We start from the raw sequence: 13,601 nt of genomic DNA on the forward strand, positions 1-13,601 counted from the left end.
GCCAATGGAAACAGTTTCTCTCCATTTACCCTGTCCAGACCCCTCGTGATTTTGAACAACCTCTATCAAATCTCCTCTCAATCTTCTCTGCCCCAAGGAGAACAACTCCAGCTTCTCCAGTCTATCCACGTAACTGAAGTCCCTCATTCCTGGAATCATTCTCGTCAATCTTTTCTGCACCCTCTCGAAGGTCTTCACGTCCTTCCTAAAGTGTGGGGCCCAGAATTGCACACATACTCCAGTTGGGGCCGAACCAGTGTTCATCATACTTTCCATACAATATGCCTCTTTATGAAGCCCAGCAATCCTATAAGCCTTTTTACCTGCTTTCTCAACCTGCCCTGCCACCTTCAACGATTTGTGTACACATACCCCCAGGTCTCTCTGTTCGTGCACCCCCTTTGGAATGTAATTGATCAGTGCTTGAGCGAGAGAAACTTCCCTATCATTGTGCTACAAGCAATGTTCCCTCTAATTTGCGGTCTACCTGCGCAGTACCTAAAAATTTGCTGCGTGATATCCTCCAGTGGTTGCTGCTGGTGAATGGCCTGTATGGGACCTCTGGATTGGTGCGCACGCCCACCTGAGGGGGAACATTGGCTACAAGATGCCCAACTGCTACAATTGTTCCACAACAACAAAAATGTGCATTAATATAGCGCCTTTAACATAGTTAAATTCCCCAAGGTGCTTCACAGGAGCAATATCAAACAAAATTTGACCCGCGCTACATAAGAAGATATTAGGACCGAGGTAGATTTTAAAAAGAAAGAATGACTTGCATTTATATAGCGCCTTTCATGACCACCAGATGTCTCAAAGCGCTTTACAGCCAATGAAGTACTTTTGGAGTGTAGTCACTGTTGTAATGTAGGAAATGCGGCAGACCATTTGCGCACAAGCAAGTTTCCACAAACAGCAATATGATAATGACCAGATAATCTGTTTTAGTGATGTTGATTGAGGGATAATTATCGGCCAGGACACCGGGGATAACTCTTCTTCAAAATAGTGCCATGGGATCTTTTACGTCCACTTGAGAAAACAGATGGGGCCTCCGTTTAACGTCTCATCTGAAAGAAGGCATCTCTGAGAGTGCAGCACTCTTTCAACCCTGCATTGGAGTGATAGCTTAGATTTAGTTGTGCTCAATTCCCAGGAGTTGGACTTGAACCCAAAATCTTCATGACTCAGAGGCAAGAGTCCTACCCACTGAGCCACAGCTGACACAAAAGAAGCAGCTTAAAAGAGAGGAGGAGAGTTTTAGGGAGGGAATTCCAGAGCTTGGGGCCTCGGCAGGTGAAAGCACGGCCACCAATGGTGGAGCGATTAAAATCGGGTTAAGCGCCAGAATTGGAGGAGCTCAGATATCTCAAAGGGTTGCAAGAAATGTTCCTTTTAACAGCTCTCATGGCCTCCTGCGCAGTCGGCTCGCCAGCTTTACAATGGGAAAAAAACGCGCATGCGGGGTATTTTGAATGGGTCACGCAGCCCATTAAAGTTAACGGGGACATTCGTTGTAGGGCTGGAAGAGGTTACAGAGATAAGGAGGGGTCAAGCAGGGCTGTATCATTGCCCCAACCCTCTTCTCAATCTTCCTCGCTGCCATGCTCCACCTCACAGTCGATAAGTTCCCCGCTGGAATGGAGCTAAACTACAGAACCAGTGGGAAGCTGTTCAACCTTCGCCGTCTCCAGGCCAGGTCCAAGACCACTCCAACCTCTGTCGTCGAACTGCAGTACGTGGACGACGCCTGCGTCTGTGCACACTCAGAGGCTGAACTCCAGGACATAGTCGACATATTTACCGAGGCGTAGGAAAGCATGGGCCTTACGCTAAATATTAGTAAGACAAATCACTGCCCCCCAAACATCAAGATCCATGGCATGGCCCTGGACAACTTCCCCTATCTCGGGAACCCCCTATCAACAAGAGCAGGCATTGATGATGAGATCCAACACCGCCTCCAGTGCCACATAGTCCGCCTGCCAGACACTAGACTCCCAAAGCAAGCGCTCTACTCGGAACTCGTCCACGGCAAACGAGCCAAAGGCGAGCAGAGGAAATGTTACAAGGACACCCTCAAAGCCTCCCTGATAAAGTGCGACATCCCCACTGACACCTGGGAGTCCTTGGCCATAGACCACCGTAAGTGGAGGAAGTGCATTCGGGAGGGCGCTGAGCTCCCCGAGTATCGTCGCCTAGAGCATGCAAAAATCAAGCGCAGGCAGCGGCAGGAGCGTGCGGCAAACCAGGCTCCCTGCGCACCCTTTCCCTCAACGACTATCTGTCCCACCTGTGGTTCTCGTATTGGACTGTATAGCCACCCAAGAACTCATGCTAAGAGTGGAAACAAGTCTTCCTCGATCCCGAGGGACTGCGTATGATGATGATGGAAGAGGTTACAGAGATCAGGAAGCAGTTTCTCCTTACTCGCTCTATCAAAATCCTTTAAGATTTTGAACATCTCTAATAAATCTCCCTTTAACTTTCTCTGCTCTAAGGAGAACAATACCAGTGTCTCCAGTCTCTCCACATAACTGAGGTCCTTCATCCCTGGCACCATTCCAGCAAATCTTCCCTGCAAGAAGGCCTAAACATCCTTCCTAAAGTTTGTTTCCTAGAATCGGCCATAATACTTCAGCTGGGGGCTAACCACTGTTTTAAAAAGGTTTAGCATATTTGTGAAGTATCCCAATGACTTAGAATAGAAAAGATCAGAGGAAAAGTATCATACCAATATATTAAACCATGTGCAACTTCCTTTAGGGTATCAAGATTTGTTTTCTTTAACTGAAATCAAGATGATGTCTTCATAGATTTAATCCCTCAATCTCCTTCCTGATTAGCAACCAACATGGCTGTTCCACTTAGCACATTTAGGGGGCGCTACATTGTAGCATCTTTCAGATGAGGAGTTAAATTGTGACCCTGTCTGCCTGCTCAGGTGGACATAAAAGATCCCGTGGCACTGTTCGAAGAAGAGTAGGGACTTCTCCCAGTGTCCTGACCAACAATCCTCCCTCAATTGATGCCACTAAAAGCAGATTCTCTGACCATCCATTTATTTGCTGTTTGTCGAATCTTGCTTTGTCGCTGTCACAGTTGTCCACATAACAGTGATTGCCCTTCAAAGGAAAAATTGCCTGTAAATCTGTTGAACATTGAAGGACATGAAAACACACTATCTAAATGCAATTATTTCCCTCTCTCTTGTCTCATCTCTTCTATTTTTTTTAAATTCCTGCTTTACAAATGATTTTGTATTTATTCTTATTGAATTGCATTTGCCACTTACCGATCCAGTATCCAAATTCTTTTAAATCTGTTTTACTCAAGTCTTTTATAAGGAGTTAATCAACAAAGCAATGCTTTGGTGAGGAGTTTGTTTTAATTTCTGTTCAGTGCCTGGTTGGTTGGCTGATGATTAACAGCCAAAAGTGATAATCTAGTCGGAACAACCTTTTAAGTTGAGAGCTGTAGGATCAGACTCTGGTTGATGTGGCTTTTTGTATTGCAAGGAAGAAAATTTTTTATTTACACAATGTTGCCGTGGCTCAGTGGGTAGTGCTCTTGCTTCTGGATTGGAAGGTTGTGGGTTCAAGTCCCACTCCAGAGACTAGAATGCAAAATCTGGGCTGATACTCCTGTGCAATGGTGAGGGGGACCCGCATTGTCGGAGGTGCAGACTTTCAGATGAGATGTTAAACTGAGGCTTTGCCTGTGGTCTCAGGTCACCGTAAAAGTTCCCATGACACTATTTTGAAGAAGAGCAGGAGAGTTATCCCTGGTGTCCTGGCTAATATTTATCCCTCAATCAACATTATTAAAAATGAAATTATCTGAGGGAGTGCAGCACTCTTGGAGATACCATCTTTTGGATGAGAAGTTAAACTGCAAACACTCTCTCTCGCTCGCACACATTCTTTTTTCTCTCATTCTCCTCTCTCTCTCCCGCTCTTTCTCTCTCCCGCTCTCACTCACACAAAAATTCCTTGCAAATATAGCTCTGCAGTCTTCCCTCGGGATAGGTGGCGCAACACTGAATCATCACATTGGCACAGCATTGCCATTATATCAGTCTCACAGACCAGCTGTCTTTACACAACCTAAATATTCACAATGCATTAAATTTAAAGTAGCGTAATTACATGTGTTCAATAAACATAGGAAAGTAGTTCATTTTGCAGCATTTTCATGCACGCTAGTCACTGACTTTTTAATATTCAAGGTTCAGTTCATTATATCTATCCACTGCTCAAGGCAATTTAAAAATTGGGAGGTGGCCGTCGCTGGTGAGGCTGGCATTTATTGCCTATCCCAAGCTAACCTGAGAAGAACATAGGAACACAAGAATTAGGAGCAGGAGTAGGCCATTTGGCCCCTTGAGCCTGCTCCGCCATTCAGTAAGATCATGGCTGATCTTCTACCTCAACTCCACTTTCCTGCACTATCCTCATATCCCTTGATTCCTTTAATATTCAAAAAAATATCGATCGCTCTCTTGAATATCATCGTCATCGAAGGCAGTTCTTCGAAATCGAGGAAGACTTGCTTCTACTCTAAAAGTGAGTTCTCAGCTGGCTGTACAGTCCAATGCGGGAATTACAGTCTCTGTCACAGGTGAGGCAGACAGTGGTTGGAGGAAAGGGTGGGTGGGGAGTCTGGTTTGCCGCAGGCTCCTTACGCTGCCTGCGCTTGATTTCTGCACGCTCTCGGTGATGAAGACTCGAGGTGCTCAGCGCCCTCCTGGATGCTCTTCCTCCATTTAGGGCGGTCTTGGGCCAGGGATTCCCAGGTGTTAGTGGGGATGTTGCACTTTATCAAGGAGGCTTTGAGGGTGTCCTGGAAGCATTTCCTCTGCCCATCGGGGGCTTGATTGCCGTGTAGGAGTTCCAAATAGAGCGCTTGCTTTGGGAGTCTCGTGTCGGGCATGCGGACAAGGTGGCCTGCCCAACGGAGATGGAGCTGGAAGGAGCACTTCGAAGATAACTACTTTACCGAAACTCTGCCTTTGACACGAGTGTCCTCGACTCCATCCCGCAGCATGCTACCCGCCACCATCTCAGCAAAACCCCAACCTGCACGAGGTAGAAAAGGCCATCCGTCAGCTCAAGGCCAACAAGGCATCAGTAGCAGATGGAATCCCCGCTGAGTAACTAAATATGGTGAAGAAGCACTGTAGGCACGAATGCATGACCTCATCTCTCTTATCTGGAAGGAGGAGAGCATGCCAGGAGATCTCCGAGATGCCGTAATCGTGACCATCTTTAAAATAGCGGACAAGTCCGACCGGCAACTACAGAAGAATTTCCCTGCTGTCGGCCGCTGGGAAAGTCATCGCAAGAATCCTCCTCAATCGACTTTTCCCTATGGCTGAAGAGCTCCTCCCAGAGTCACAATGCGGATTCCGCCCACTAAGGGGTACAACGGACATGATCTTCACCGCACGACAACTACAAGTGAAATGCAGGGAACAGCACTAACCCTTGTACATGGCCTTCTTTGACCTCACAAAGGCCTTTGATACTGTCAACCCTGAGGGACTATGGAGCATCCTCCTCCATTTCGGCTGCCCCCAAAAGTTTGTCACTATCCTCCGCTTGCTCCACGATGTCTTGAATATACTCAACGACTGAGTCTCCACACCCCATCTGGGGTAGAGAAGCCCAAAGATTTACCATCGTTTGAGTGAAGAAATTTCTCCTCATCTCAGTCCTAAATGGCCGTCTCCTTATCCTGAGACTATGACCCCTGGTTCCAGACTCCCCAACCAGAGGAAACATCCTCCCTGCCTCTACCCTGTGTAGCCCTATTAGAATTTTGGAAGTTTCAATGAGATCACCTCTCATTCTTCTAAACTCTAGAGAATATAGGCCTAATCTCTCCTCAGAGAATAATCCCCCCCATCTCAGGAATCAGTCTGATGAACTCTGGAGAAGGTAATGATGAGGATTTTGTACCAAGTGGATCATGGGAACCAAGACATGTGAAGCATAATGTATTATTCTGCTGATAAGGGGTTTTTGATTTTTATGACCACAAGATCTAATTGCTTCAATGGCCTGAGGTCATTTACAGGCTAATTACACTTAGGGTTATCCTGAGTCAATTAGAAGATACTTTCTGTTGCTGGGGAAGTTCCTCTGTAATTTGGAAATGAGAGACTTGGGCCCTCTCTTTCATTTAACTCCGGCGAACCCCCTGTGGCCTTGCTTGTGGTTAGTCATGGGCAGGTAAAGGGAAATGAGATGTACATAGAACATAGAACATAGAAAATAGGTGCAGGAGTAGGCCATTCGGCCTGCATCACCATTCAATAAGATCATGGCTGATCATTCCCTCAGTACCCCTTTCCTGCTTTCTCTCCACACCCCTTGATCCCTTTAGCCATAAGGGCCATATCCAACTCCCTCTTGAATATATCCAATGAACTGGCATCAACAACTCTCTGCGGTAGGGAATACCACAGGTTAACAACTCTCTGAGTGAAGAAGGTTCTCCTCATCTCGGTCCGAAATGGCCTATTCCTTATCCTTAGACTGTGTCCCCTGGTTCTGGACTTCCCCAACACTGGAAACATTCTTCCCGCATCTAACCTGTCCAGTCCAGTCAGAATTTTATTTGTTTCTATGAGATCCCCTCTCATCCATCTAAACTCCAGTGTATAAAGGCCGAGTCGATCAAGTTTCTCAAGTTTCACAAGGAAAGAGAGAGGAAACCTGAGACAGCCACACATGGAAAAGGAGAAGGAATCTGGGAATCTGAGAGGGTGAGGCACAGGTGGGTAAAGGATCCTGAGATATTGAGGCACAGGTGGGAGAAGGGACCTGAGATAGGGGAGAGGAGGTCAGGAAATGCGGAGGTGGAAGGGGGGGGGGGGGGCGGCGTGAGGAGAGGGTCAGGAACTGGGGGAGAGAAGGTGTGGAACTGGCGGGAAAAGTGTGTCGGGAACTGGGGGGAGAGGAGGTCAGGAACTGGGGTGAGAGGTCAGGAACTGGAGGCAAGAGGAGGTCAGGAACTGGGGGAGGTGGTCAGGAACTGGGGGGCGAGAGGCGGTCAGGAAATATGGGGGGGGGGGGTTAGAGGTCAGAACCTCGGGGAGTGGGAAAGTCAGCAATTGGAAGAGGGGTTGGGGGGGCGATGGTTGCGGAGGTCCGGAACTCAGTGGGGGGTGGCGGTGGAGGTAAGGAGCATGGAGAGCACAGTGGGGATGGGGGAAGAGTGTCATCCAGGTCTAAAGGGAGGGGGGGGGCAGTGAGATGAGAGCGAGAACATAATTGAAATGGTGAGACGGATCGCATTTTTCCAACCTCACCCCCTCCACTTTTTCCATCTCCTCCCCCAAGACCTGGTTGATTTCTCGGAAAGCTCGGTGCATTTGTGGCAAGCAATAGCATTGGACTGGATGAAATCCGGAAGTCACGACCCTGTCACTATTCACTTCATACCCAATAAACTTGATAACATTCCATGACCCACACACGTAGTGCCATTTATGGTGTGGGGGATAGTGAAGAGAAGGTTAGGAACTTGTTGCGGCGAGTGGGGGGGGGACAGAAGGTCAGGACCCCGGGGATGCAGGGGTGAGGAAATTGGGCAAGGCAGAAGGTCAGGAACCTGGGTCGGGGAGGTGAGGGGTGGAGGAGGTGAGACACTTTGGACGGGGGGGTGGGGGGTGGTTTTTTCGAAACAGGATAGGGGAGTGGGGGAGGAGGACCTGAAACTTGGGGGTGGGGGGAAGCGGTGCTGGGGCAGGAACTTGGAGGGGGGAGGAGGAGGAGGTTAGAGGTCAGGAACTCAGTGGGTGGGGGGTGGCCAGGAATTTGGGTAGGGGACGGAAGAAGTTCTTAGCCAGCAAGGGTGAGCCAACAACAACTTGTATTTATATAGCACTTGTAACATAGTAAAATATCCCTAGGCATTTCACAGGAAAATTATAGACTAAAAATTAGACACTAAGTCATATAAGGAGAAATTAGGTCAGCTTGGTCAAAGACACAGATTTTAAGGAGTGTCTTAAAGAAGGAAAGAGAGGTAGAGAGGCGGAGAGATTTGGGCAGGGAATTTTAGAGCTTAGGACCGAGGCAACAGAAGGCCCAGCCACCAATGGTTGAGTGATTTTAATCAGGATTTCTCAAGAGAGGGCATATATTTTGCAGCGGAGGGTGGGTTGGGTAGGAGTGGGGGGCCGGGGGTTATGGTTGTGGGGCTAAAGGAGATTACAAAGATAGGGAGGGGCGAGGCAATGGAGGGATTTGTAAACAAGTATGAGAATTTTGAAATCGAGGCGTCGCTTAAGTGGGAGCCAATGTAGGTCAGCGAGCACAGGGGTGATGGGTGAGCAGGACTGGGCGCGACCTGGGGTAGAACGTGGGAGGCCGGACAGGAATGTGTTGGCCTGTTCTGTGTGCGCTGTATTCTGTCTGGAGCCTGGCAGTCAGAATGGCTCAAATGGCACTTTGCCAAGTGACTGATTACTTAGGTAGGGTGGATCTAATTACACATTCCAGAGAAACCGCTGGGCGTGTCTTGTCCTAAGGAGGTGAGGAGGAATTTCTTCTCTCAGAGGGTTGTAAATCTGTGGAATTCTCTGGTCTCAGAGAGCTGTGGTGGCTGGGTCATTGAATACATTTAAGGCAGAAATAGACGGATTTTTCAGCGATAAGGGAATAAAGGATTATGTGGAGCGGGCAGGGAAGTGGAGCTGAGTCCATGACCAGATCAGCCATGATCTTATAAAATGGCGGAGCAGGCTCGAGGAGCCAAATGGCCTACTCCTGCTCCTATTTCTTATGTTCTTTGAGGACCAATCAGAACTTTGCTGTTTCGAATAGACACACCCGGCTGACTCCGTGCTCATTGCATGGCATTTACACAGTAGAATTTAAAAAAAAGATACATTGGAATGTTCTCTGGAACCATGGCAACACCATCTGTGTAATTTGCCACATACCTAATCTAACTATCCATTGCTCCCAGGATAGCTAGCTCAACCACAGCTTTTGGCACTCTCTTCAATTAAAGCAGAATTGTATTGGGTATTATTTTATCAGTGCTACTCGGTGAGAAAAGCGGCAGTGTTCAAGGGCATTTTAATTTACTCAATAACAGATGCAGAAAGCCGGAGCTAAGTTGGCAAGCATTGGTCCTTTCTCAAATAGAATTTCCTCCTAAGTGAAATCAATGTGTATTCTACTTAAAAATGAGTAACTTCCTCTAAAAGTTTTTAAATAAGAAATCATAATGCCCAGGAGGTAATATGCTCCATATGAATTTTATAATAGCCTTCTGATTTATTTATAAAATTCAGGATACGACGTCACACAAGAGGCACTGGGACCAATGAAGCAATGTTCAGCAATACAAAACTAGTTAAAGTTGTGCTGTAACACTGGGTGCTGAGACCTATCTTACACCCACTGTGTAGTAATATCAACTTACATTTATAGAGCACCTTTAAGGTAGTAAAACGGTAACATCTTCCTTATGACATCACAACCACACTTTTATAAGGCGGCTCTTAATACAGGAACTTGTCAGGTAACCTGTCACCTGAAGCTTTATTATTGTAAACAGCAATGGCTGCATTACCACAGTAGTCCACTAGGTGGAGCAGTAGTCAACTAGGTGGACCATATATTACACTGCTCCCTCCTTAATGACAAAGTAATTATAACAAACAGTCATCATACATAACTTGCATGGTTGTACATAACAAAAGACTTATTTTGCCATATTTAATAATCAAACTTAACCACTGGTTTTCTATTTCGAAGAGGATACCTTTGCTCACGAACAGGACTTTCCAAACATGGTGTCAAACTTAGACTCATTCTAGGCTGAGCCTGAGGAGAGTTTACCGCCAAGGGATGCCCTTGATCTATATTTGAACTCTCTACAACTTCAGACTGTTTGTCTGCCTGACTCGGACTCGGATATAAATTCTGACTTTCTCTTGGCCTTGTTTCTAGTACATTTGATGTCGGATATGCTACTGGTACTTTTCTTGAAATAAGACTATCTGATGAGTCAGAAATATTCAAATCATTCCAACTTTCAACTCCTTCTACATCTGTAGGTAAAATATGATCAATGTGAGCAAGCTTACCCTGTCCATGATCAAACATCTTGTGCGAGGACCACATATCTTCACCACTCTTCCTGATGACCACTTTAACCATTTATGGTGATGGTTCTTCACTCTCTAACCTTCTGATTAAATTTCACACTTCTCTCTCTTACTCTACCTCTATCATGATTCTCTTTCTGTCTTAATTGTTTCTCTTCTACTGACTGTGCCAAGTTTGGTTTTAACGATGAGAACCTGGTTCACGGCTGTTATTTGAGAAACAACTCTGCTGGTGTTCCACCAAAAATTGTATGAGGAGTATTACGATAAGTAATAAAAAATTTAGCCTATTTGTCATTCAATGACAACTGTCATTTCTTTGGATTTGGATCCAACATTTGTTTGATGAGGGCGTGTTTTACAGTTTGTACTGTGTGCTATGCTGCTCCATTTGAAGCAGGGTGGTATGATAGAACCTTGGTATATTTCACACCATTTTTGCTCGTGAACTGTGCAAATTCTTCTGAACAAAACTGTGGTCTATTATCAGACACAATTTATCTTTGAGGCCATATGAAGAAAATAATCTTTGCAAATTGTCTAGTGTTTTACTTGTTATTTTCTGCATCAGAAACACCTCTACCCACTTCGAATGGCTATCAATCACAATGAACAATTGTTGTCTATCTAGCTCAGCAAAATCTATGTGTAACCTTTGCCACACCCTGGGAGGCCATTTCCATGGCGATAATGGCACTGATGGTGATTTCTTGCATACTGATTGACATGTTGTACATTGACTAATGATGTACTCTATATCTTTATCTAGATCTGGCCACCATAAGTAACTGCAGGTGCTGGTCATGAAGATCTCCAAATAATTTGGACCTGAATTTATTTGGTATAACCACTCGTGCACGATGCAATCTTTATCCACGGATAGTTCATTCCTATGAACTAAGTATGGATGAAAATCTTTCTCTGTTACTTGGTTTGGCCAACCAGTTGCGATGTAATCATACATCTTTGACATCATTGGGTCACGTTTGGTTGCTCTACCAATCTCTTCAGCTGTGACTGGCAGTCCATCAATATATGAAAAACTCCCTATTGGATGTAACTTGTGATGGGGAAGGCAATCTAGACATTGCATCAGCATTACTGTGATCAGCTGATCATCTGTATTCAATGCCACATATATATGCTGACAAAATCAACGCCCATCTCTGCATTCGGGCTGCAGCTAATGTTGGAACTGGGGACACTGGATGGAGGAATGCTGTCAGGGGCTTATGGACTGTAACGATGGTAAACTTACGACCATACAAGTATTTGTGGAAATTCTTGACCCCAAAAATCAATGCCAAAGCTTCCCTTTCAATCTGCGCATAATTACGCTCACTGGCACTGAGAGTGCGTGAAGCAAAAGCAATTGGTCTCTCCTCCCCACTATGTAGTACATGAGAGCTCACGGCCCCAACTCCATACGGAGAGGCATCACACGCTAGCTTAATCTTCTTCGATATGTCATAGTGAACTAACATGGTGCTCCCTACCAATTGGCTTTTACACTCCTTGAATGCTGCATCGCATTCTTCTGACCACTTCCAATGGACCAGTTTTTTCAACAGCTCATTTAGTGGATGTAACACTGGAGCCAACTTTGATAGGAACTTCCCATAATAGTTCAAAAGACCTAAAAATGATTGAAGTTCAGCGGCATTCCTGGAAGTGGGTGTATTTCTGATTGCATCCAGCATTCCCTTGGTTGGATGTAAACCATCTTTGTCTATTCTGTGCTCTAAGTAGTCCACTGAGTATTGAAATAACTCACACTTGTGAGCAGTCACTCATACTCTGTGCTTCTCTAGCCATTTGAGCACTTCACCTTAGCTTACCTTCCGACTCAGGTACAACAACAATGGGTGTAGCCCAATTACATAGATTTATCTTAGAGATAATGGCCCTGAAATTCCGTTTTGGCCTTACCATGAGTATTTTAGAGAAAAAATATGCATCTACCTTAAGCTGGTGCCCACGTTTGACTTTCCGATGCTGAGGCCTCTTTCGACTGCGATTTGCAGCGCATGCACATCGACGCGTGCGCAGGCCTACAGCTGGAGTCACATGGCTCTGGGCAGCCAATCAGGTAAAGTCTCATAGTAATAGAAGTTCCGCAGGATCCAAAACTCCTATTACTATGATTGTGATAGAGCCTGAAACGCTCAAAACACAGCCCCAAACACTCAAAACACTAATAAAAAAAATCATTTAAATTAAAGTTATTAATGTCTTTAAAAAAAAATCACGATTTTTAAAAAGGTTTTTTTAAATAAACTTACCGTTGTAGGGAGGGTTTTTAATGATAAAATATGTTTTAATAACTTTATTTTTATATATTTTTGTGTTTTTTAAAACACTTGCGCCTGTAAAAGTAGGCTATGTGCCTGCTTTTCCAGGCGCAAGATTTTTGAGGACATTTGTAAGTGTAAATATCGGAAATTTCCACTTACAAATGCTCTCGCTCCCGAGTTGCGGCCATCTGTCAAGCCAGAAACTTGACAGATCGGAAATGACAATTTCCAGCGCATGCGCATTGCGCGCTGGAAACCAGCATTTCCGATGCCTTCCCGGATGCGTAGGAACTCCATACGGACCCGGGGAATTTCAGGGCCATTGTTCTCAGTCTCTAGTCTTTTTATTTCTTGCTCAACTCTTTCCTTGAGTGCATATGGTACAGGGTGTGGCTTGCAGTAAACTGGTCTATCATCCTTCTGTACCCTGACACTCACCTTGAAGCCTTGGATCGGACTGTCTGTTTCACAGAACACCTTCGGATAATTCTTGATAACGTTATCCTTCGATGCAAATCTCGTTTCAACGCGAAAAATCTCATTCCAATCCAGCTTCAGTGATGCCAACTAATTTCTTCCATACCTCGGGAGCCTATTATCAGCAAGAGAAGACATCAACTACGAGGTCCAACACCGCATCCAGTGCGCCAGCGCAGCCTTCGGCCGCCTGAGGAAAAGACTGTTCAAAGATCAGATCCTCAAAGCTGCCAACAAGCTCATGGTCTACAGGGCTGTTGTGATACCCGCCCTCCTGTATGGCTCAGAGACGTGGAACGTATACAGTAGACACCTCAACTCGCTGGAGAAATAACACCAACGATGTCTCCGCAAGATCCTGCAAATCCTCTGAGAGGACAGATGCACCAACGTCAGTGTCCTCGATCAGGCCAACATTCCCAGCATCGAAGCACTGGCCACACTCGACCAGCTCCGTTGGGCAGGCCACATTGTCTGCATGCCCGACACAAGACTCCCAAAGCAAGCATTCTGCTCGGAGCTCCTACATGGCAGGCAAGCCCCAGGTGGGCAGATGAAACATTTCAAGGACACGCTCAGTATCAAAGCACTGACTACACTTGATCAGCTCCGCTGGGCAGGCCACATTGTCTACATGTCCGACACAAGACTCCCAAAACAAGCGTTCTGCTTAGAGCTCCTACATGGCAGGCGAGCCC

Source organism: Pristiophorus japonicus, chromosome 3 (genome assembly GCF_044704955.1).
Source record: "Pristiophorus japonicus isolate sPriJap1 chromosome 3, sPriJap1.hap1, whole genome shotgun sequence".
NCBI lineage: Eukaryota > Metazoa > Chordata > Chondrichthyes > Pristiophoridae > Pristiophorus > Pristiophorus japonicus.